Source organism: Harmonia axyridis, chromosome 1, assembly GCF_914767665.1.
Source record: "Harmonia axyridis chromosome 1, icHarAxyr1.1, whole genome shotgun sequence".
In the NCBI taxonomy this organism is placed as follows: Eukaryota; Metazoa; Arthropoda; class Insecta; order Coleoptera; family Coccinellidae; genus Harmonia; species Harmonia axyridis.
The window spans coordinates 70,846,562-70,870,245 of NC_059501.1; the positions used below are offsets into that span (position 1 = coordinate 70,846,562).

Below are 23,684 nucleotides of genomic sequence, written 5' to 3' on the forward strand. Positions count from 1 at the left end.
TCCTCATTGACTGCCGAACCCTTTCAAAAACACCAGGATCATTTCTTATTAAGTTACACCCAGCAATGATCCGATTTCGTTTAATCTGTATTCCTTTACCATCTGCACTTATCAATTTTTAGTCAAAAAACTGGCCGTTTTTAGTAATTGGAATGTTGTTAAACAAATTTAAAAATAAATTGTACCTACTTAGTAAACACAGTGCGGTACGCATTTTCACTTAAACTATTATTAATTTTAAAAATATGAAAAATGTTGTTCGCCCTGTATCTTCGAAACAAAGAGGTTTTTCAAAAATCATCCAAGAACAAAACATGCTTAAAATAGTCCAAGGAACAACCCCCTGAATTTTTGCCGCATGTTTAGGAAACACTGTGTATATATATATATATATATATTTTTTTTTTTTTTTTTTTTTTTTTTTTAATCACCGTTGTAGGGTAAGGCTTCGAGGTTGCCGGTTCCTCACAGAACAAGGCAACACTCAATTGCTAGTGAGGAAACTTCTCACAATTCTCGTGGTCCACAATATATATATATATATATATATATATATATATATATATATATATATATATAATATAATATATATTTTCAACTTTAAGAATGAAGGAGCTGCCATCCAAAAACTATATTGACAATTTTGGATTCAACAGTTTATGTTGTTACTACCACGAATACTACTCGATCCAGAACGTGTTGCTTCATGCGAAAATTCTACTTACAGTTTTTTGTGGCTCTTCATTAAATTTCATTAAAGAACTAGTTCCACTATTGGCATTTTATACCGTTGTGCTTTACTTTTAAATTTTTTTTTTACATTATTTGCATTTTCCAATTTTCATCGTTTTAGAAGCACCTAACACAACATCAAAAAATCTGTATATTCATTTTTCTTGATGATTAGTTTTGCCTCGTCTACAGATTTTTTCCCTTACTTTTTGGAGGGGAATGGTCTTCAAAATCAGATTCAATTTGTTCTGGTACGTATTCCGGTTCAGGTTCGGACATTTCGAGTTAAGACACAACGCAGTAAAGCACAACAAACACACTTAAAAAAAAATTGACATTCAAACTTCAAACTGTTTGAAGAAGTTTGATTTCAAGCCAAACCTCAAGAGACAGAAATCAAGTCAAACTTTTTTACATAAAAAGTTAAATTTTCAAGTCAAGTCAAGTTTGTGAGTGAAATCAAACTAGTTTGACTTGAATGCATCTTTAGGAAATATACACCCTTTAAAAACGTTTAGAAAATGTTAATTTCTTTTATCAAGATCAGTGTCCTTTGATATATGGGAAGGTACCATATCAGAAAAGTAGTGTGTAGTTGTTGAGTTTCATGCTAGAAATTCGGTACCGCAGTACAATATTCATCAGGTTTATTCTCACATACCTGCTTTTTTTCGACAACCTATGAGATATGGTCAGCGCTTTGTTACTCGAGATTACACTTGCAATACAAAATTTGAGACAGATTCTAGTTCGAAATTTTTGTCCATTGGAAAAATCGTAACATAATTGAAATACTGAACTTGTAGTAACCATACTCTAATCCACAGAAACTTTGTAAGCGTTTAATATTAAGACTGTTAGCAAATTATACAGGGTGGCCATTTGAAAACGAAACAGACGAGATTACAGACGAAATAAAGTTTTTCGATAGAAATGCTCGGACAGGTCTATTTCTGTTTCGAGGGGGACAACAGCACAGTAATTGTTTTTTCATTTTATGCATTAGTTCTTGAAATATTCATGCGTTAGTTAGTTAGGAAGGAAGCCACAGTCATGGTTGTTTTGAAGCTCAAAATGTCGATTTTTCACAAAACACTACAATTGCCATGAAAACACCACTTCATTTTCAAATACTTAGTTAAGAATATTTCGAGAACTAATGCATAAAATGAAAAAACAATTACTGTGCTGAAATCAGTATAAAAATACCTTTCAAATGAGGTATCACTCACCCCATCTTCCCTATTCAAAATTTGGGGGTGAGGGTTGTAGTAGCAAGGGTTGAAGCGCTATGCGTCCGTAACCTACATCTTAAGTTGTCCCCCTCGAAACAGAAATCAACCTGTCCGAGCATTTCTATCGAAAAACTTTATTTCGTCTGTAATCTCGTCTGTTTCGTTTTCAAATGGCCACCCTGTATATTTTGCATTTACATTAACATGTAAATGTTATAAGACAGTAGTGCCAACCCACTGAAAGATTTCGATAATCCTTTTCTTTCTAAGATCAATTAACAGTGTTTTCCTGAGAAAATGTGAACCTACAACATACATTCAAATAAAGTGAAAATTTTCTTATACCTTGATTATCTAAATTATACCCCAATAGAAAGCACCGTCTGAACTCTACGATATTTTGTTCCAATTAAAGTCAAGTTAACTTGTCTCTTTGACGAAGTAATTTCATTTGCGAACTCTAATTTGAAGGTAAAATATTGAAAATTCAACGAACCAAATCTTCGAGATGGATTGACATGTCGTTTCCTAATTAAGCTAATTTGCTACGGAAGGAGGGATGTTTCGAAGGGTAGAGATGGGCTACATTTTCGATGGAAATGAGTTGAAGGGCATAAAATCATTCAAGTGAATTTCGTTCTTGGATAACTACATGAATATTTGATTGAAGTTTTTTAATCTTTACTTTTTTGTATAATATTTGTGGGAATAGGTTAGGGCCAGTAAGGAATGGTATATTTTTCATCAAAAGAATTTTCTTGAAAAATTCTTTGGATTTGAGCAAAGATATTAGAGATACAGGAATTTCAGTAGTTTTAGAAAAAATGAAATGAACCAAACGAATTTTGAGAGAGAATGGAGTAGAGTTGTTGAAATGACAATATAATTTGAAATACCCCTCAAACGAGCTATGTGTACTATTAATTGAAACTGAAAATCGAAATAATTCACAGCATAAGCCATGGCTATTCCCCATATCTCAATAATTCACGGTGGAGAATATACGATCCTAGAAGTGTAGGGTTGGACCTAGTTCTGGTCTGTCCAATCCTCTTGGAAGGGCTGTTTTAAAGTGAAATTAGAACTGTATGCTGTTCTTGTCTGCACGCTGGAGAATATTCCTAGAGGACTACTAACAGTCAGGTCCCATGGAACATAATTATCTCTCTCTCATATAAATTTCTACTCCCATTTAGTAGAAGAATGCATTAGTTTCGTCCGCTGGGTTCAAGTGACGTTTTGAATGTTATTTGGTGGTCGATACAAGGAGATCCCAGGCCATGTTAAGGCTGATAATATTAGTTAATGTTATTATTAGGCTGTTAATATTAGCTAAGTGGGGGCTTCATCAGCTTGAGTTGATTTGGAACGGCTGCTTTTCATCTGTAATACATCTATCAGGGTCTTCTTGATAGGATGGAGCACAGGAAGTGATCTCAGAGAGGATCGAACTTCTCATTGGCCGTGCTATAAGTCTGAGTTGGTTGACTGATGTATTGACAGGTTGCTCCTGGTCCAGCTAGTTTAAAGCACGGATGAAATTGTTGATCATATTTTGTGAGCATGTGATTATCTTATTGCGTTAAGGACAACAAACCCTAGAAAACCCAGTTTTCTGAGTCTCTGGACTGGTACCTTTGAAAAAGAAGGGAAAGAAGAGGTGAGGGTCTCGCTCAAAGAAGTGTATTGTGTCGTTTTCAGTTACAACTGTGCCGTTGTCTTTGAAATTGCGGTCCTCCAACAAATTCATTTGTTTGCGATCTTGTGTTTGAGCGATGAACCTCACCTTCATCTTTCAGGATGTGTCACTGAGAGAAATCACGGTTAGTCTTGACCCACCAGAGACTCCTCCAAAAGCCCAAAGTCACAATTTGGTGGGCTCTCTCATCAAAATTAAATCTTACTACTAATCTTACATATGGCACCCTTACTCTGACCGGTACTGTGGCATGCTAGACAATTTTCCGAAGAAGAGCATGGACCCAGACTTTACAGAGCTTCTGGTATAAGAAAGATAGTGCTACAGCATACACAGCCTTGGTACTATTCTCTAGCAAATATTGCCTGACCAGATGATATTTGCATAAGAAGTTCCAGTGACCTCTGCTGCCATCAAATTAATTCTAATTATTTGTTATATCAAAAACGTGATTTTCAAACAACGTGCAATGACATTGGACGATGTGGAGATTCAAAAAGGTATGTCTTAAATAATACTCTTCACTTCATGAAATTTCAAACTCTACCGTGGCTTTGAAGATCAGAAATAATCCTTAAAATGTCAAGTTTCTAGGTTTTTCTGTTCGAAAGTTATCGTGCTTACGGACAACCGAAAGTATAGGTACGGAGTTGAATATGACCACGGATGATTTGTCATCAGTCAGAAGAGACCATAAATGGATCAGAATTTGTTTGCTCGAAAACTGCATCATAAGACCTTTTTTTCAAATATATCTCATACTTTTTTCTGGGAACTTAGCAATGTGCCAGTGCACCCTATAGAGGTGAATCTAGAGAAAAGTAAAAGTAGATATATTATTAATTTGGTAGAATGGTGGTGCGGATATTGTTTTAGTGAGCGCATGCGCATGAGCTCACGCGACGCAACTACATTATATTTTTGTCTCTTGTTGAGAGCTTCGTAGTTCAATTCATCTCGTTAAACAAAATACTGATTGATTACATGTGGTCTCTATTGCATGTATATTTTTTTACGGAGATATTTATTACATTATTATTGTATTATTGACTACAGTTGTCAGCGTACTAGTTATTGAGTATTGTCTTGCTCCTTCCATTTTCTAGCTTATTATTAGAGGTGTACAGATGCTGTATTGTGTGGTACATCTGGAAGAATAATCAGTTAAGAGTCTCAATGTTTTTTATTCCAACATTACTTTGTAGATTGGTGATGTTGAAGGTAGTCTCCTAGAGTATTTGTGGTAAATTTGAACTTACCTGGCAACCATTGAACATCTCTCAATAGGTAATAGGGATCTACTCGCATCTCCACTGTTTATCTTAGGCGGCAAATACCCACCTGGCTTGTTGACAGGCGAGCCTGTGACATTAGTAGAATTGTAGAGAGGTCACATTTTGACCCCTAAAACATTGAAGGCAACCTTATGCTTGCAGAAACTCAGAGATAAGAGTTGAAATGACTCTCTCAACGATAAAAAACTGAAATAATCGTCCCAATCGATGTCACGTCGAACCCATCTCTATCAGATCTGCAAACAACCCCTAGACCACGCGCATTTCGTTCAGATAACGAACAGAGGGGTGATTTGCAATGCGGTTGCCCTCTGTTATACAATGGAACCGTCTGAATTACCCAATTACTTTGTGCCCCGTGTGCTCTATGTTTTAATTACAATCTGATAATGACATCCGTTTGTAACACAATTTTATTGTCCTGCAACCGAGGCCCAGAACTGATGGAATCTCAGTTCGGATGGTGATGTATCGGACAAATAATGATAAAAGAATGGGATGGTTTGTTTAAAGGGTTGAGAAGTGTGAGTGTCGGATTTTTGGGATGTTTCATTGTTTGTGTATCTGTATGAATTTTTACAACTGAAGAATGGAGTCTGACAAAATGTATTTTTGCAGGACTCATATAATAAGTCATTCTACCCTCTCATAAGAGGAACTGAAGTGAGTCATTCATTCCTTTGGTTGAAAAAAAAACCTACTCAACTGAAATTTGACATACTAAGGCTTAAAGATTAGCAGAACTATAATTTCGCTTTACTTTGGCCCCCCAAAAAAAAATCCAGCTCCCTCTTGGCCACCTCTGTTTTTGAAAGCTGGCGTCGCCACTGATTTACATAAATATTGTAAAGGACACTAATATTAAACGAAGATGTTGATGAACCGTTTTCATTATTTGGTATGTAAATATCTATTTATTTCTTTCAACTTGAAATTGAACTAGAAGTTGAGGCTTGTTTAAATGTCGGCACCAATATCTGCCAGAAAAGAGACCGAAACGGTAAACCTCAATCCTTTCTATTTTGAAGCCCCAGGAATGCCTTGCTCATAATATTTGCCACCTGAAATAGTTAGAGATTCATTTTTCATTTAAGATCAATAAAATTTTTATATAACCCCTGCTGTTAGGTACTTTTCATCTAAAAATTTTATTAGAAATGTATCAATTGGCTGCCTAATAATTTTTTCTTTACATATTCAATATCTCCTCTCGCTATGAATTTCATTTATTTATGAATTTCATCTATTTATTTCATTGGACACCAATCACCAAATTCCTGAGGAAGACTTTACGTAAATTTTTTATGATTTTTCACACATTCCAACTCATTTTTTGGAGTAGCTGCTTCAATAGCTTCATTACGCAATTTTGTAATATTTATTTAAAAAAACTGAGGAAAACAAGCTTAGTGAATGTGAGCATAATTTTAATTTCTACAAAAGCAATATCGCTTCCACCACTTATCTGTCGTCATGGTAATCAGATTTATTTTGTTGTTGTTTATATTTTTTAATTGAAATCAAGTCTAGTTGAAGTCAAGTGGAAATTATTTAACGTCAAGTCATGAATTTATTTTACAAGTACTTGAAAAATCAAGTACATTTTATCCAGCTACTTGATTTTCAGCAGTTTCATTGTGTAGTGTGCACATCCATAAAAAATGATAAAATGCGAGGAGGAAACTTGTAAACAATTTTATTTCTAAAACTTATTGCATAAAAAAACCAAAAATATCAAATTTTTTGGAAACATAAATAAAATCACCATAAAACATAACAAAATATGAAATATTGAAAAAAATATATTTTCTCAATATTGAAAAACCTCCACTGTTTGATTACATAATTTTCCATCCAGGATCTGAGAAACATGAGGCATCTTATAGATTTTTTTGGGGTAATATATTGCGGGTTTTTGTATTATTATTTTAATTATTAATAACAGTCAGATGCTGGTGCCTCTTCCACCATTTTGACATATCTTCATAAGTGTCAGCTCGTGTTTCAGTCAGGAATTTGTCTATTTCATAACGCGAAACCAATTAATTTGATCGATTTATAGAAATATTTTGAATTAGTGACTAAAATTGAAAAAAAAGTGTCGTCTAAATATCTCGTAAACCATACCTATACATATTTTCGGGGTGAGAGTAGTTATGAATTATGAAATTTTAGAAGAAATTGAACATTTTGATGTGACCGAAGCCAATGTAGAAGCTTCGAAGAATATATTAAAATATTTGATATTTTTATTGAAAAACCTTTATCAACTATTGAATTTCATAGATATGGATTCATAAAGCGGAAAGTTTACCTCAAAGAGGATTTTCCTTTTCTTTACTCGAAAAGCCGAAGCCATCATCTACCTTCAATTTATCTGAATTAGGGCTAGGGCCCAGGAAGAACCCAAGGGATTTCACCCTACTCAGATAGGAGAAGAAACTATGTCAACCCTCGTAGCGTACAAGAAATTGGATTACACTAATCGATGTTTCGGAATTAAATAAAACCATCTATAATACAGCGAATAAATAAACATACAGGAAAGCCATGATCGAATATTTATTGGGCAACTGTTAGACCTTTTTCAATTTCAATCTGGTTTTCTTTTACTTCTCAATAAAGTACGATTTTTATCTATATTGGAATCTAGCTGCCTCTACCCAGTCTGGAAATAAACAAAATAATTATATCGATTGCAATAATTTTCAAACAAATATTGTCGATCTATTACATTATTATTTTTATTGATTTATCTAGCTGCCTTTAACTACTTCTGAATATGAAAAATTATATCACATCATACAAGTTTGTTATTTTAATTTTAGTGTGTATGCATTTGGACACAATCTGAAAACTTTATGGTGTTTAGGCATAATGTGAACCAAGAAATAATTCTTTTAATACATATATAAAGTTTTAGTATCAAAATTATAAAAAAATAATGAATACTGTCAATATCATACTGGCTTCAGCATCTGCCAGAAGTGTTAGTCGTTGATGTTCGATGCAGATAGTGACCTGTAGATAATTTTCCAAGGTTCGCACACATCCAGAAATTTTGTAATGGTACTGGAATTTTACCAAAATTGCTTTTTCCAACTAGTTGCCTACTACAACAGCCTCAACTATAGGTGAGAAAAAGCCTTTTCTTCAGAGGACACTAAATATTGATTATGCAGACCCATAACGATCAGCAAAGTATTGGGATATTTAACCTTTCCGAATCCCTTGCGAACTATATAGTTTTTAAGATATACAATACTACTAACATTTGATTCCGGGAGAAGCAGTTCCTCGTATATGGTTGGAACTTCCAACTTCCTCGGTAGCTCAGTTGGTGGAGCACTAGACTAGTGATTCGGAGGTTGCGGGTTCGAGTTCTGCTCGAGGAGGTATTTTTTCTGGAATTGAAAAGTGTCTGTTTGCCCTGATATTATTTTCGTTCTCATTATTTATCATCAAAGTCTTCATTGCAATTGTTTATTCGAACCATAAAGAAAATATTTCAGAGAGGTGGGTAAAGTATCCGATTCCGATCAGCTCAGATTAAATATTTCCATATTCCATAACGAGATCTTACTTCACCCTGAGAATTTTTATTGAGTTCAATATCAAAGTATTTTGTGTTGTTCATAAACACAAACATAGGTTGGATATAAGGGGATACAGTTCAATATATAATAGTCTCCTAGTTGAGTACGTATTACAAAAGCGTTTTAGGGATGATAACCTAGTATACAACGAGTTATATTCCAGTATTATCATGAAATTGCATCCTTCACCTATAATAATCTTTTCCTATCGCAAGGATCAAAAAAGTCAGTATTTTCTCATTACACTACCACATCTATTATTCTAGGTAAACTTGTGTGTAGTTATTGCCTTAATGGTATTTGAATGGGTGAATATTACATATATGTAGGAGGAGAGTATTGAAGTAGTTATTGATAAAGTAAATGATAGCTAGGACAATCTAATCTACATGTGATTCTCACCTCTATTGAACGAAATATTTCGAAAATTTAAATGATACTTATATGTTTAATCATATATGGGAAACCGGCACGTATACATGGCCCGAATTTTGTGGAGGATGAACTTTAAGACATTTTTGTTTCAGAAATTGAGTCCAATTGAATTTTTGCTGGTTTTTAATTAATTATATTTTAGGGGGGCAGCAAAATTTTAGGAGCATCCCGAACCATTTGGGGTGGGGAACGTTACCCCAGTTATCCCCCCTGAATCCGCGCTTGATGCGAAATAACAGAAATTTTTTCAAAACTAAGATCTTACTTATTTTGTGAAAAAAACGAATTTTGTTCTACAAGATGTGGCAGATGTGGCTTTGCCATAGAATTAGAGAAATATTTCTCTATAATATTCAGGGTGAATAAAAATTCAGTATTAAGAGTAATAAGACTTTTATTTCCATAAAAATGTGTCCGCGAATGCTTTGTTACCGAACTATAGAGATTTCTGGTTTCTTCTTCAAAACTCTTTCAGTTTTGGGAGAAATAGTTATTTATGCAACAAGTGCAAAAAGTGAATGTTTATTGCACGACGTGCAATAAACAATTTTTGAACGAGTTGCATACAACATTTTTTCTACGTTCATGCAAATAGCAAAAAATGATTTATAGAGGTGCGGCACTAGGTGAAGGAAAGTGAAAAGCGCAACTTGAATACTTTATTATTAATATCGATTTGCATTGAAACAGGAAATAAGACGTTACGAACAATTTAACTCAAACTTTATTTTTACCCTCAATGTTGAAAGTGAATGAACAATTGGTGCAATTTTCAATAAGAATATTTCGTAGTGAAGTAGTTTTTAAATCCACTTCTTGATTTGTTACTGCTGTAAACGTACTAGTACTTGGTAACTGTACATCGTTATTTCCTTCAGGCTGAAATATTTGTTTTGCAACACTGAGCTTGTTTCCATGTGATTCCTCTACCTATCCCTCCGCTACTGTCGACGATTTCCATCACCACGTTGAAGTAGAATGACAGATGAGTGCAATAAAAACTTTATTGCACTAGTGCAATAAAGAACTTCTTTTTGCACTTAATATAGTTCAATAAAGTTTAGCTTTTTGCATGAATGTAGAAAAAAGAATAAATTTGAAATAAAGCGACCCATTCTAAAAACGGATCTGAAACAGAATTGATAGCTTGAAAACACTATGAAATTGATAAATTGGATAAGTATTGACCAAGTAGCCAGTGATTTCTCAGTTCTTTTTCAGAACTTCTAAACTTGAGACTTGTACTTATAGATGAAAGTATGCAGTGACGATTGGTGATTCACGGCTTGACTAAATATTCGAGCTACTTGACTTGATATTCAAGCTACTTGACTTGGTGTGACTTGCAATCAAGTCAAGTAGTAGTTATTCAATGTCAAGTCAAGTATTTATTTATCAAGTACTTGACTTGACATTGAAAAACTATTACTCGACTTGAACTTGACTTGATTTCAAGTCAAGCCCAAGTCAAGTAGCTTGAATATCAGATCAAGCCGTGAATCCCTAGTGACGATCATACAAAACACGATCACACCAAGCGTTAAAAAACAATTCCGTTGAAAGCCCTTGGGAAATCGTCATCTAATAAAATAACGAGTATCAAAGTATGTCCCGCATTACATAATGACAGTGCTATCAGCCCCTAAAGTGCATCCCGCCATTACAGCGAGTCCATAACGCAACGCTGCCAGTTATGCCTCATGTAACCTCGACTTTATTGTCGTGCTACTTCGCCTAGGTGCCATAAATTAAAAGTTCACTTCTTCCCTTGTCTACCACTCCGCGCCGGTGGTGGAGGGTGCACCCACCCCCGTGAAATTGCGGGGTTGTATCACGTTGGCAGGATCTCCAACCGGTATAATTGTATGACGAAGTGGGTTGGAGAGGTGAACTAATGAGTCACATGATAAGAAGGTGTTCTGTTCGTATGAGGAGGGGTGAGAAAGTCTCTGTGTGGAAAATTAGGTGTGTTTTGGGGAGTGGGTGGAAATCTCCGCTTTCTCCGTTAACATACCTTGGGGGTGAATATGTGAAAATGAAAGCTTGGTGGCAAGTTCCAGGCAGGTTTCAATTCCATAATATTCGCGTAACGTAGGGAGATGTGGAGTTACTTTAAACTTATTCCACCCTTGGGGTTAATAGACAGATTTATTATTAGGTGTACAAATTTGCTTCCGCGGTTTTGCAAAAGATGGCTGTAGCATAAAACCTATGATGAGGTCGTTATTTGTAAAAGAACGTGCTGAGAGTGATTTCGAGGCTTCAAGATTTTGACGTCGAAGACCAGCATGGCAGTGAAAGAGAGAAGGTTTTAGAATATGCAGAATTGGGGGCATTACTCGATCAAGACTCGTCTCAAACACAACAAGAATTGGCAGGATCATAGGCGCAACTAGACATTTCAAAACGTCTTTATGTCATGGTTATGATTGAGAAGCAAGGAAATTGGGTGTCTTACTAGTTGAACGACGTTTATTTGCTTGTAAACAAATGCTTGTAAACAAATGCTTGTAAAGCAAAAACAGAAAGGATTTCTGCATCGTATTGTAGCTGGAGTCGAAAAATGGGTTCATGAAGATAACTCCAAGCGAAGAGAATCATGGGGATATCCCGGACATGTACCACGTCAACGCCCAACCGAATATTCACGGTTCCAAGGTCATGCCCAGTATTTGGTGGGACCACCTCGGCGTAGTGTATTATGAGTTGTTAAAACCGACTCAAACAATCACAGGCCATCGTTATCGAACGCAATTAATGCGTTTGAGCCGAGCATTGGAAGACAAATGGCCGCAAAACAACAAGAGACATGATAAAGTGATTTTAGAGCATGAAAATCCTCGACCACATGTTGCGAAAGTGGTCAAGATATACTTGGAAACGTTAAACTGGAAAGTCCGACTCCATCCGCCGTAGACTCCAGGCATTGCCTTCTCGGACTATCACTTGTTTCGATCACTGGCACACGACCTGGCTGACCAGCACTTTCGGTCTTATGAAGAAGTAGAAAATTGGATCGATTCGTGGATCGCTTCAAAAGATGACCAGTTTCTTCAACGCGGGATTCGTACGCTGCCCGAAACATGGGAGAAACAAGTGGCCAGCGATGGACAATAGTTCGAATCATAAACCTATAACTAGTGTTGTACAATGAAGCCTGGAATTTCGGAAAAAATACGGCGGAAGCAGAGTTTTACGCTTATATGAAAAAATGGAAGACAGTTGCTTTTGAGCGCTCATTAATTTTTGCGCCGATTAAGTACTTGGAGATCACAAAACTGTATATAGGTATATACAGCATTGGCAACGGTTAGTCTTGATATTGTAGATATTCAACAGAGATAAATCTCATTGCTGAATGAAGATGGTAGATGTGGTCAATTCAATTATTCCCAATTATACATCGTCTAAAGGAAAGGGTTCGAACACGTAGATGTCTTCGAAACGATTTGGTCAAGATTAATTGAATTCTGAGTTTTCATAGTGATGAGAGTGATATTTTTTCATATTTTTATAATTTTACGGTGATAATTTTTTTTGGTATAATCTCTTTACTGGATTGAATGTTCATTTATCCGAGACCAATATCTGGCTACTGAAGAATTGTGGTGGCGGTGGGGAGACAATTGGATTCATCGTTAAAAAAATATTTTGTTAATTCCTCATTTTCTGGAATAATTTCACAATTTTTTATTCGCCCGATACAATATTGATGGAAAATGTTGTTATTGAGAAATTGTCAGTTTAACGGATTTAATCCATGCTTTCCCGAAATATGTGTAACTGTGCAGTACAGAATATCTTTTGCAGAGGCACATACTCTAATACTACTGGATTTTTGCAATCTCCAGTTTGGCCGAGTATTATGCTCAGTTTTATGTGACCTGATGATTAGGGATTATAAATTCAGAATTCAGGGTTTACCTGATTTACAATTTGAGGAATATCGACCTATCTAGTAACCATTGGATGTTGGATGTTCTCAACTTTTTTTTCAGAAGGGTTTAGTTATGACTAATGAGGTCCATGTGTTGTGCTCGAAGATGTCATAAAAGTACGCTTAGCTTAGCATTAAACAGTATATACAGTAAAGAACCTTTTAGAACTCCTTGTTCATTGTTGAATTCAGCCTCCTCTCTTTTATCGAATTTTTCTGTGACTGCCAATCTATCTTGATGTATTATTTCCGAGCAGTTTTACTGTTACATTAAGATTAATCATTATCGAGCATTGAAAATGAGGCCATGACTTTTCCCTCCACCATGAAGCTAAACTACCAGCCACCTTGATGAGCTCCTTCCAATTTTACAACCACCCCCTTCGTACAGCCCCCCACAAAAAAAAGCTAGAAAATTGAAATCGTTTGAAGAGCTTCATTAAATTACGTATGCTCAACCGCATTCTCCGGGGCTCCGGGCATAAATCGAACAGTAAAAAAAGGTCCGGACGTTGTAGTTCTTTCAGAACGACACGGTTAGGGTTGGGGCGGCTAACAAAGCCAATCTTCCTGATCCGTGGCGGTCTAGAGGGCGCCTTCGACCCCTAGCACGCCCAATTGACTCGGCACCCGCTCTCACAACAAAGCGGGCGCACTTCACAAGCCGCTCGGCCGGAAGTTATGAGGAACTCATTGAAATATCCGAACGGAAACCGGGTTGCACTTCATCATTGGGGTGTTTCCGTTCCGGGATGTTGGCAGACATGTCGGTTGACAGGTGTCGCGGCGGAGGTTGGTACGCGTGAAGTGTTAGAATCGCAGATGAGTATGTGTGAAGGGAGGAGGGATGAATCGAAGATATTGAGATTTTGCAATTGTTGATCATTTGGTTTTAACTAGAGATTCATGGCTTGACTTGATATTAAAGCTACTTGGCTTGACTTAAAATCAAGTCAAGTTCCAGTCAAGTAGTAGTTTTTCATTGTTAAGTCAAGTCAAATATGTATTTGTCAAGTACATTCTATGAAGCTACTTGAGTTTCAGCAGTTTTATTATTGTGTAGTGTGCACATCAATAAAAAAAATGATGAAATGAGAAGGAACCTTGCAAGAAATATTTTTAACTATGAAACTTATTGCATAAAAGGACCAAAAATATTATCCATTTCAAATTGGAAACACTATTAAAATTACTATGAAACATAACAAAATAAAAAAAAATAGTTTATCAATATTGGGAAATCACCAAACACTGTTTGATTACATCATTATCCAGGATGAAACATGAGGAATCTTATAGATTATCGCCTAATCTATTGCGGATTTGTATCAGAGCAGCTCTGGAGAATTGTCTTTCCATGGGAGCTGAAGATTCTAAAATATCTCCAGAACTGTCAGCACGTGATTCAGTCAGGAATTCGTCTAATTCATGAAGCCAACTTATTTTATCTGCTCAATTTGCAGGAGATTTTTGAATAAACTTAGTAGATCGAAGTAAAATCACTCTACTCATCATTTGAAGTACGTCTTAAGCGCGCAAGAGCTTGCAGAAATATATGCTGTACCACTTGATATCAGGTCAAGCAATAAATATCTCAAATCAAGTCAAGTCTAAAAGTTGCTGGTGTTATGATTCTGCATCAACAAAATATCTTCATTTAACTACAGTTTTGAAAACCAGACAATTCAGCAAACTCCAAACATATTCGTTAACATAGAGTTGAGTTTTGAAAATATGAATATAAGTGTTTGTATTATACTATATTATAGAGGTTACATGAGTCCACTTAATGAAGGCAATTTCATATCAATATCATTATTAACCACTATTTCATACATTTTCGCCTAAAAGTATAGTGATGTCATAATTTTGATATTCATTTTAAATTGCCTTCATAAAGTACCTATATCCATTTTTAACTTTATGATTGAACTCTCTCAAATTGTTATATCAATTCGAATATTGATTTGTATACCTATTTCACAGAAGAGTAAGAGAGAAGATATATGACTACTTGTTGTGATTGCTATCTCTGTAAATCTTCACCAGAGAAATAGTTCCTTTCAGTTTACCCACAGTTCCTAAAATGCAAGTTTGAGAAATTGATCTACAAGTTCTGAGTTTGTAAGCTTTTTGAATTATAAGACGATTAAGAAAAATAATATTGAAAAATACTAAAATTCTGAAAAGTACGTCTGTTTTTATGTTGATTCAGTTATTCAAATCATCAACCGTGTTCTGTTCAAGAAACAATGACGATCTGATTTTTAGAATGAACATCGTTCAGAGAATACGTTTTTGAGATTCGAATAATCTATGCAACTCGATAGAAGCACCCTTTTTCTCACTGTTATATGACGAATGACTACCTATATACTATATTATGGTAAACTGATAATAATGCATCGAGAAGAAGCGAACTTCAAAGGCTATCGATAGCTCCGCAAGAAGCATAGATTTTTCTTCTTAAATAATCAAGTATAGTCACTCCAACTTAATCAGCTGTCAGACGCCAGAACAAAAATTGTGCTGCTTTTGACACAAAAATATCATGCCTGTTCAATGTTTTCATGCGTTTGTTCACGTGACACCATTACTTGAAAATTTCTACTTGAATTTCACAGCTCGAATACGCTCTTTGCTAATTCATTAAGGTGAATGATTCATAATCAATATAGAAATTAACGAACCCAGGAATGAATCTTGAAGACCTCCAAGGTCCAATTCGAATTTAGAAGAGTGATTATTGTGAACCCTCACCGGTATTTTCCTATTGGTAATATAGCTAATCAGCTACCTCAAAAATACTTTCCAGAAGACCAGGTTATAGAGATAATATAATAATACTTAATACAAAGACTAACAATGGCCGATGAGTCGAAGAATATGTCATCAACAACATATTCTTCGTCCAATGAGGAATCACGAGCGTAGAATTTTCATTCTAGCCGAGTAGCAAACTACATTTTCTCCACGATTGTTCTAATACCTATTATGTGGACCCACTCACTATGTAGATCCATACATAAGATGATCTACATCAAAACAAATCTACATGGAAGACAGATCCACATACAAGATAGATCTCCTGGCTTTCTAGTTATTTTTTATTCTACCACAAGGAAAATAGAAACCAAAAATGTCACTCAGTATACCTTATTACGTTACAATAGAAGTGCTGGCTTGCTCAGACCATTCTATAATTCGATCATCTTAATTGTAGTTTTATTTCTTCAAACAACTCAGAAATATCGTCTACGAAGATGAAACGATAACAACCAATCAATTACTCCAATTCCATCTGTCTAACACCATTCAAACAAAAATCTTAGAATATTCTTCAACCACAAACTTCAACGTACTTTCGTCCACTTCTTACCTCTATTTATATTTCATCAGAAGATCGACTCGTCAAGTTTGTTCAACTTCTCTAATTCAATTGAGTGCTTAGGGGATTCGGTTCCACGTTGCTGGTCAAATATTGAGGAGAAACTCAAACGAACGGGTAGTCTGTCGTTGAAGAGCTCTCGTGTTGTGTGTTCTTTTAGTGAACACGATGCCGTACCTTTATGAACAGCAACACGAATCCCTGGGGATGAGAGGGGGAGGCGGAATGACCTACTGCGTGTCGGGTATAATCGATAGATTAAAAGTATACAGGTTTATCCCCTAGAACGGATCGGTTCTTGGGATTTGGAGATTCATTTGGATCAGTTTGAAAATTTCATATAATTTCATATGTCAAAGTACATATCATTTCTGAAAGAATGCCACCTTATCTCAAAAATAAATAATGAATGAATATAAGTTTACAGAACTGACATTCATAAGATTAAAATTTAATTAAGGAGATACCGTTTCACTGCGACCTAATAGTCTTTGGTGTCCCCATCAGAGCTATTCTCTTTATAACGTGATCTACAGCTTGCCTTCCAGTTCCAGAGTTCTAATGAATTCCAGTATCTGGGATGGCTTCAAGGAGACTAATTCCTCACTTCTACAAGTTTCTTGTCCAAACAGATTTTGCGTTGGGTTGTGATGGCGAGACATTCCGTCACCAAGTGATCTGGAGTTTCTTTCTCCTCCCCACAGAATCTACACTCGTTATTTTTTGCTAGACCTATTCTCATGAAGAGTTTCCTAAGGCGGCAATTCCCTGTGAGGAATCTAGTGAGGAGGTGTAGTATATCCTTTGTAAGATCCAGATACTTCTTGGGTCTCGCAGTGTTAAAGATTTGAAGAATTTTTTTGGAATTATCCAAACCAGGAAGATTCCGTCAGAGTGTTTCTCTTTCGGTTTTTTCCTTCTTCTGAAACTCTTTCTTGAAGATACATTACCGATGGTATAAAAAGGTTCCAGGCCGATGAGAGAAGTTTGTGCTCCTTTTCTAGCATGTTTGTTGGTCTCTTAATTCCCTTTAATTCCTAAGTGGCTAAGAACCCAGACTAAAATGACTCTTGCCTATTTCATTGAGTTTTCTTCGGCACTCCAATACCATCTTAGAATGGATAAATGTGAGCTCAGTGCTTTGATTGTAGCCTGACTATCAGAATATATCGCTTTACCACATTTCTGATAGTTTCTTGCTAGGTTAATTTCTACACATCCTTCTATTGCGAGTATGTCTGAAAGACACTTAGACAACGGCCTAACAATATTGAGCATTTGGTATCAGTCCTGAATAATCCAGCGCTAGTCCCCGTCGTGGTTTTGGAACCATTTGATAGCATTCTTTTTGAGAACTGGAATTGTGGACTACTGACATTCATAATATCAACATATGTCGCAGAATAGCGCCGATTTATCCACTGGACGCTTGGAGTGGGCGCTCATGGACCCTGGGCCTGGTAGGCTTGGACTCAATCAGAATATATGTTTATAACATAGTTAATGATTTTCCTAAAGAATTCAAAATGAATGCCTTGTCCATGCTCATATCCGAATTTCTGTTGAAATTCGATGAATTGAATGAAATTTCTAAAATTCCAGAAACAAAAGAAATACCGACAAAGTATCATAAAACATTCTTAGAGGTAACATAACCTAATCGTAAATATCGCAGTCAGTTGGCGATACCCTGCATTATTTTCACGAGTTGTTTCTACTGTAGCTAATTAAGATTGTTGGCATACTCATACATATCTTTGTTCACTTATTATTGAAAATTGATTCGTGAGGGGGACAAAATACTCAAAAACATTTTCATTTCCATTTGAAAGACCAATCGATTAAGTAGTGATTGTAAAATTTATTTTCGAATATGAAACGCAACGCAAACGTTAATAATAAATAGTGGGATGTGGAGTTATATAGTGTCGGAACAATATAAAGCTAGTTTTATTGAACTGATTAGAGATCCCATTGATCTCTGGATACCGGGTATAGAAGTGTATAAGGTAAATCATTGTATTCCTCATCGAAATATACTGACAACTCGAAACAAATATGGAAGACTGGGGCTAGTTGATCATAAGGGTAAGTTGGCCCATCGGGTTTAATTCTTATTGCTTTATAGAGATTAGTTATACCGAAGTTGTTAAGAAGAATTCATACCACGTACTCTTTTTACCTCAGCGTTTTTGAGATCCCACTACTTTTCAGAATGAGTGAAGAATCTCAAACGTTCCTCTGATTTGCCGTCCGCTTCTACCACATGCTAGAATTCAAAATAGGTTTTCACGTTTATATTTTCATTTTAGAAGAACCAGATTTTCAGTTTTTGACAAAGCTTTTTGTATAATATTTTTATGTGAAAATTCATAAAACAGAAAATGTTTGTTCTGAAAGATATATAATGTATATATTCATTCTTCATTAAGAATTTCATCCGATTATTTTTCTTCATTCCAAAAAAATGTTGGAATTGCCTTCTGCAACAAATATTAGACGATATTTTCTCTATTTCTCTATATAGTTTTGTGACATATTACCGAAATTCAATAAAAAACTCAAACTATATATATCCTAGTGATTTTTGTATTGTATTTTGGCAGTTGGCGTGACTGTTACCAAAATTGACAGATTACGAAATTTGAATATAAATCGTACGTTTCGAATTTCGAAATAATTTACAATTATTACGCATTAAATTCGTGAATTATGTCTGACGAAATTGATTTGGTGTTAAATCGATTTCAGAATTGAAAGAATTTGCGAATAATGTTGTTGCAAATCATTTCACTCTATCCAAATTATATTATATTGACAATTATCGATGTTTGTTGAAATTTGATAGGATTGGTCAGTATAGACAACCACAAAACGAAAAATATATCTGAAAATGATGCTGTAATGTAATGTAATCATTACTGCACTGTTTTTAGAACTGTAATGAACTCATTATGATACTGAAATAGAGAAACATTTTTTCTGAATTGAACCTTATATTTCGAAGTAATCATATATTGATTAAAATCAACATCAACAAAAAAAAAATTAAATCTTTTTGAAATAATTTTTTCAATTGTAAATAATGATTTGCATATCTATTTCACAGAAGAGTAAGAAAAGAGATCTATTACAATCTGTTGAGATGATACACAGTAGCATCTTTACATTTTGCATAAAAATAGAATAACGTTCATTCAATTCCGAAGTGAAATTCACTTTTCCAAGGGAGCTACTACCTCTAATTCAGTATTGTGCATCCACCCAACGTCATTTCACACCAGACTAATACCAAAGTTGATAGTGCACTTCAACACTGACCAAATTCACACATAACTAGGACTAACTATGATTAACTATTCGACCCTTATAAATCGAAGTAATCATATATTGATTAGAATCAACATCAACTAAAAAATAAAATTTAAACTTTCAGAAATTATTTCTTCAATTGTAAATAATGATTTGCATAACTATTTCACAGAAGAGTAAGAAAGTAGATCTATTATAACCTGTTGAGATGCTACACAGTAGCATTTTTACATTTTGCATAACAACAGAGTAACGGTCGTTCAATTCCAAAATGGAATTCACTTTTCTAAGAGAGCTTCTACCTCTAATTTAGAATTGTGCCTCCACACAACGTCATTTCACACCAGACTAATACCAAAGTTGATAGTGCACTTCATCACTGACCAAATTCACACATAACTAGGACTAACTATGATTAACAATTCGACCCTTATAATTCAAAGTAATCATATATTGGTTAGAATCAACATCAACTAAAAAATAAAATTAAAATTTCCTTAAGTTATTCCTCTATTGCAAATAATGATTTGCATATCTATTTCACAGAACAGTAAGAAAGGAGATCTATTACAACCTGTTCAGATGCTACACAGTAGCATCTTTACATTTTGCATAACAACAGAGTAACGATCGTTCAATTCCGAAGTGGAATTCGGTTTTCTAAGAGAGCTTCTACCTCTAATTAAGAATTTTGCATCCACAAAACGTCATTTCACACCAGACTAATCCCAAAGTCCAACTGACCAAATTCACCCCAAACTATTTCAAACGTCTAAATTAGAAGTTGTAGTTATACATCCGCGTTACCGATGGGAAGCATAAGTGTAAGAAACGGCTCCCTGTAGACCTTAGGTCATCATTTCCTCTTACGTATCGTACAACAGGGAACACTCTGGAAGTAATACGTCTTGACTATTTCGTTAAATTGGAAATGTTCCATCGTCGGTCCCCTAACTCTGAAATTGCCTTCCGTTTCAGACTGCACTGCTATAACTAAGCTTGAAGAATACATATGTTGGAAAGAAGGAGGGAGACGTAGAATGATCTGAAATATTCTGCGAGCGCTTGCTTGTTGTCTAACGTATGACTCAAAAGGCACAATTTTCTTCATACAATTTTCGCAAGAAAACATGGTTCAGAGAAGATTTAATCAAGAGTTTCATCTACGACTGCTTCATTTAAAGCTATTTGACCAATAAATTTGGTTCGTTGGAATGAAGAAACTCAATTTCATTACGTAACGCTTCTTTTCGGCGAAGAATTCAGACACTAAAGGAACTCCTTCTATATAGGAATATCTGCCAATTTTTACTTAAGAGGTAGTATTTATAAAATAACTTGATAGACGTCAGGTGGTTTCATCAATGTACATAGGCGTACAACTTTGCTTCCGCCGTTTTTTCCGAAATTCGAGGCTTTAAATAACTGGTTTGACATTTCTGATTCAAAGTATTGTCTATCGCGGGCCACTACAATCTCCCATCTTTCGGGCAGCGTACGAATATCGCGTTGGAATCTTTTGAAGCGATCCAAGAATCGATCCAAATTTTTAGTTCTTCATAAGACCGGAAGTGCTAGTCAGTCAGGCCGTATGCCATTGATCGAAACAAGTGGTAGTCTGGAGAATACGGCGGGTGAGGTAGGACTTCCCATTTCAACGTTTCCAAGTATGTCTTGACCACTTTAGAAATATGGGGTCGAGTATTGTCATGCTGTAAAATCACTTCATTATGTATCTCGTTATATTGCGGCCGTTAGTATTTCAATGCTAGGCTCAAACGCATTAATTGCATTGGATAACGATCGCCTATGATTGTTTCAAACGGTTTAGATGTCATAATACACTACGCCGAGATGGTCCCACCAAATACTGATCATGACCTTAGAACGTTGAATATTCGGTTTGGCCATCAATGTGGAAGCATGGCCGGGATATCCCCATGATTTTCTGCGCTTGGGATTATCGTTATGAACCCATTTTTCGTCTTCAGTCACATAAGATGCAGAAATCCCTCTGTCATTGCCTTGCAAGCAGCTGCGCACAAGCAAACAAACGCCGTTCAACATCTCTCGGCACCCAATGTCCTTGTTTCGGAATTATTTCCATGAGTTTCAGGTGTTTTGAAATGGCTTGTTGCGTCCCTACTAATGATTCTGCCAATTCTTGTTGCATTTGATACGAGTCTTGATCAAGTAATGTCTCCATCTGCGCAACTGCCACTATAGGCACGTTCTTTTACTAATAGCGGCCACCAGGTATTTGAGAGTATTCGATGAACCTCAACCGCATATTGCCTGATATTGAAGCAGAAAATAAAACCTCCCGCAAATGACAAGAATTTGGTTCGTAAGCTGACATGTTTAATCGAAAATAACTTCATGATGAAACACAAATCGATTAATATTTCGATGGCATTATGTTATTGTATGACATCTACGATCTACCTTTTTATTTCGATTACTTTACTTACCGCTACATCCATCTATTGCAAAACGGCGAAAGCAAAATTGTACACCTAATAATAAACATATTTCGATGATCTCAAAGCCATTAATATCTAACTTTGCAGTTTAGTTTCACGAAAGTCAATCACAACGTTGTGATCATTATGAACAGTCCTATGTAGATAAAACGCTGTAATACACATGTGTAAGAATGCATCATGAATATATTCGTGTGCTTACATTACTAGAGCTACGCAATCGTTCGCACTTATACTTTTCATATATAAATTTTGAATATCTCACGAGGCAAACTCTATTCAAATTATGATAGTTACCATTGGGAATGGGATGGTTCAGTTTCAATTTCAGTTTTCAATTTGAAGATCTGTCTTGGTGTTCCTCTTTGGTCGATGTTGGCTTGTAGAATATTAGGTATTGAGTAAAAAATTGGTGATTCTAGCTCAAAAACCTGGATTTCTTACTCATAAGAGGTAATCTTCAATTTAATTATAAATTAATTTAAATTATACTAAGGTTAGAAATAGAGAAAATAATACCGGAAAGCAAAAAAATTAAGTATCGACAAAATAGATTTTCGAATTGAAATATAAAATGATAATAAATGATTCGAAAGAAAATATCCGCTAAGGTTGATTCAAATATTGAAATTAAGGAACGGTAAAAAGAGAGAATATGGACATAACGCATTTGAATGAGTGAGAAAAAAGAAAAATCCGACCACATTGAATTTACGAGTATAGTGAATAACTAAAAAAATCACTATCAATGATATATTTCACGACACAGTTCGAATAAGTATCCCCAAGTCATGCAATGCGACAGATATCCCAATCAATTATGAAGACCATTGAGTCCTTTTAAAGGCACGTGCACTGTTATCGATTGATATGCTCCTTTGTCCATTAGTCTTCCACAGAACTACTGTATATTAAATTCAATTAAGGCTTGTTTTGATGGGATAATGCTAGGTATGACTGGGTATATTAAATATAATCCATTAGAAAATCGTTCTAGTTACATTCGAATTTGAATTGATTCATAATAATCTTCTTGAATTCCCCCTTTGATTTTTCCTTTTTATTCGAGAATACATGAAAGTGGGTCAATAAATGTTATGAAATGACACTTGATATACTTTGCTCAACAAATCGACGTTCATATTTATATTCTGAAAAACAGTAACATTCCAAAAAGATTATGAAAGAATATATAAATTCCGCTGTTGAATCAAATAGAATTATTTTTTGGAATACTTAACTATCTTGAAATAAACATATTGAGCATCAGGTTTAGAATATTTATTTTTGTATCCATTTGATTTTATTGTATCCATACAATCCTCATTAAGTTCATAAAGTCTAGACCCATTTGACCCTTATGATTTAAAGTAATCATATATCGATTAGACTCAACATCAAAATCAAATTTTCTGGAATTATTTTCTCAATTGTAAATGATGATTTGCATATCTATTTCACAGAAGAGTAAGAAGAGCGATCAATTACTACTGTTGATATTGATATCTCTGTTAAAATCATCACAGAAACTCTCATTTCAGTTAGCGTTGTTCTCAAATGCAAGTTGTAGGT

The 23,684-nt window shown here is 35.2% G+C and overlaps 1 protein-coding gene across 1 annotated transcript in view; it reads left to right on the forward strand.

Annotated features, from left to right (window-relative positions):
• Positions 1–18,243: 18,243 nt before the first annotated feature.
• Positions 18,244–23,684, forward strand: part of LOC123671138 (choline O-acetyltransferase) — a 109,794-nt gene continuing 104,353 nt past the window's right edge. The window contains exon 1 of the mRNA XM_045604833.1: positions 18,244–18,405. The gene's annotated coding sequence lies outside the window, so the exon portion shown is untranslated. The remainder of the gene's footprint in view (positions 18,406–23,684) is intronic.